A 3,537-nucleotide genomic window follows, 5' to 3' on the forward strand; every position below is an offset into this window, starting at 1 on the left:
GGGGGGCAGGGGGCAAGGCTGTATCCTCAGTTTTAGTGGGTCAGGCTGCTACCAACCAGTCCCTCAGGAACAAAACTACTGCCCAGAACCAAGAGGACGATGCTGCCACCCCCGTAGCCCCAGAGGGCAAAGTATTGAGCCAGAAAATCTAATGGAATTTGCTTTGCTAAGTTTTGGACTTCCTTTGCATCCACCCCCCCCCCTTTCTTTCTGATTTCTCTCTTTTAAAATGGGAATGTCTATCCATGCCTGTCTCACCATTGTATCTTAGAAGCACAGAATTTCTCTGTTTCATAGGCTCACAGCTGGAAGAAGAATTTACCTCAGGATCAATCATATTTCAAGTCTCATCCATACCTGATTTAGATGATATTTAGATGAGGCTTTGGACATAGAGTTGATTCTGGAACGGGTTAAGAATTTAGGATTGGGGTGAATGTAATTTGTACATGAGGATATAAACTTTGGGTACCCAGAAGGCAGAGTGTTTTGGACTAAACTGTGTTCTCCTAATATTTATATGTGGAAGCCTTAATTCACAATGTGGCTGTATTTGGGGACAGGGCCTTTTAAAAGGTGATAAAGGTTAAATGAGGTCATATCCAGTCTGTGGCATTTTGTTATGGCAGCCCTAGGAGACTAACTTAGACACTGTCAGGGAAGTGAAAAGACAGTGCATAGAATGGGGAAAAATTTTGCAAACCATATATTTGATATTATATTTAGAATATATAAATAACTCTTAAAATTCAACAATAAAAGGACAACCCCATTTAAAAAAACGGGCACAAAATGTGAATAGATATTTCTCCAAAGAAGATATACAAATAGCCAAAAAGAAAACTTCCTAAAAATTGTGCACACCACCCCTGCTTATATCCCATGGCAAAAGTTCACTACATGGTCATTCTTTGCTCAAGGGCAAAGCTTTTACTGTGGATGGTCATGAACGCATCAAAATTAAGTTCTATTACTAAAATAAAGAGAAAATAGCTAATGAGTGAAAACTATCAATTGCTGCCACACATCTCTACCTAGAAAGCAGCACAGAGACTCAAGGAGATGAAAATATGACAGGCTAAGGACATGAAGATAGAAAAGGCAGTTTCCTAATTTAAATTTACTTAGAATCCCAGAAGGAGAATCAAGAGAATGGAAATGAGCTTATATCCATATAATGAGTGGTATTTTTCCATATTGATAAAAAACATAAATCCACACATCAGAAGTCACTAAGAAGACTTAAGTAAAAAGAAATCCAACCTGGAAAATTCCAGTGAAACTGACAACATAAAAGAAATTTTTTTTTTTTTTGGACAACATACCTTAAAATCAGTTGCATTAAATCCTAAAGACTGCTGTAACATAGTGCCACAAACTGGGTGGATTAATATAACAGAAATTTATTGTCTCATGATTCTGGATTCTAGAAGTCCAAAAGCCAGGTGTCAGCAGGGTCACGCTTCCTCTGAACTGGTAGGAGAAAATCCTTCCTTGCCTCTTCCTTGTTTCTGATGATTTGCTAACAATCCTTGTCATTCCTTGGCTCACAACTGCAAAACCTCAATCTCTGCCTCCATCAGCATCTGTTATATCTTCATATACCTATGTCTCTGTGTCTCTTTTCCTCTCCTAAAAGGACACCAGTCATATTAGATCAATGGGCCGCCCTTCTCCAATATGACCTTATCTTAACTAATTATATGTGCAATTACCCTATTTCAAAATAAGGTCACATTCTTTTTTTTTTTTTTTAAGGTTTTATTTATTTATTTGACAGAGAGAGATCGAGAGCGGGAACACAAGCAGGGGGAGTAGGAGAGGGAGAAGCTGGCTTCCCGCGGAGCAGGGAGCCCAATGCGGGGCTCGATTCCAGGACCCTGGGATCATGACCTGAGCTGAAGGCAGATGCCTAATGACTGAGCCACCCAGGTGCCCCATAAGGTCACATTCTTAGGTACTGGGGCTTAGGGCTTTAACATATCCTTTTGAGTGATACAATTCAACCCATAACATCAGGCCAGGAAAAAAAAATCAGCTTACTTACAAAGGCACAGTAATTAGACTGACAGCAGACTTGTTAACACAAAAGGGAAGCCAGAAGCCAGAATAATATCTTCAAGTACTTAGAGAAAATAACTGTCATCTTGGAATTATGTACCCAGTAACACTATTTTATAAGACCAAGGACAAAATAAAGACATTTCACATAAACAAAAGCACAGAGTTTATTACCAATTGATCTTCGCCAAAGGAAAATATAAATGACACTTCAGAAAAAAAAACCCTAGAAAAATTTCTGAAAGACAGGAATATGGTAATCAAAGAAATTAGTGAACCTGTGGAGATATCTAAATACACATACTTTATAACTTTCCAAAACTGATTGAAGAAGAAATAATAAGCCTGAATATTTTTATAACAAAGAAATTTGATTGGTAGTAAAAACTCTCTCATAAAAAAAAATTAAAAGTCCAGAAGTTTATACATATCAGTTCTACAAAATATTTAAGGAACAAATAATTTTAAACTTATTTTCAACTCTTCCAGAAAATTTATAAAAAATAGAGTTAGAAAATGCCCCAGTCCAACTCATTTACTGAAGTTAATAAAATATTAATACCAAAGCCAGACAAGAACATTAAATTATAGAGCAATACTCATGGAAGAAAGTTACAAAAATAAGTAGCAAACCAAGTACAACAATATATTTAAAAGATAGTGTGTTATAACCAGGTTGGGTTTACCCAGGCATACAAATGTAATGTAATACTAGAAAATCAATGTAATTTACCACATTAAGGTATTAAAGAAAAAAAGTTGGGGCGCCTGGGTGGCTCAGTCGGTTGGGCATCTGCCTTCGGCTCAGGTCATGATCTCAGGGTCCTGGGATCGAGCCCCGCGTCGGGCTCCCTGCTCAGCGGGAAGCCTGCTTCTCCCTCTCCCACTCTGCCTGCTTGTGTTCCCTCTCTCACTGTCAAATAAATAAATAAAATCTTTAAAAAAAAAAAAAAAAGAAAAAAGTTTATCAATAGATATACAAAAAATATTTCATAAAATCCAATATCCATTTATGATAAAAATTCTAGCAAGACAGGTCCTGTCCTAGCAACGCACCTCATTGCTAGGGGCAGAGGCACCGGAGGCTTGGAGTGTGGTAGCTGTGGACGCCCTCCACTCTGCGCCCCACCGGCCTCAGCTCCATGCCCGGCCAGCCCGCTGTAATCACAGAGATTAGCAAGTGGCTGCCTGAACTATTTTCCAAAGGATAAACATTATAAGGCATTGAATACAGAAGCTCACCAAGAAAATTCTATTTTTTAAAAAAGGTTTTCTTATTTTTTTTTTTTAAAGATTTTATTTATTTATTTGAAAGAGACAGAGACAGTGAGAGCAGGAACACAAGCAGGGGGAGTGGGAGAGGGAGAAGCAGGCTTCCTGCTGAGCCGGGAGCCCGATGCGGGACTCGATCCCAGGACCCTGGGATCATGACCTGAGCCAAAGGCAGTCGCTTAACCAACTGAGCCACCCAGGCGC

This window comes from Leptonychotes weddellii, chromosome 5 (genome assembly GCF_054177405.1).
Source record: "Leptonychotes weddellii isolate Sample4059 chromosome 5, ASM5417740v2, whole genome shotgun sequence".
NCBI lineage: Eukaryota > Metazoa > Chordata > Mammalia > Carnivora > Phocidae > Leptonychotes > Leptonychotes weddellii.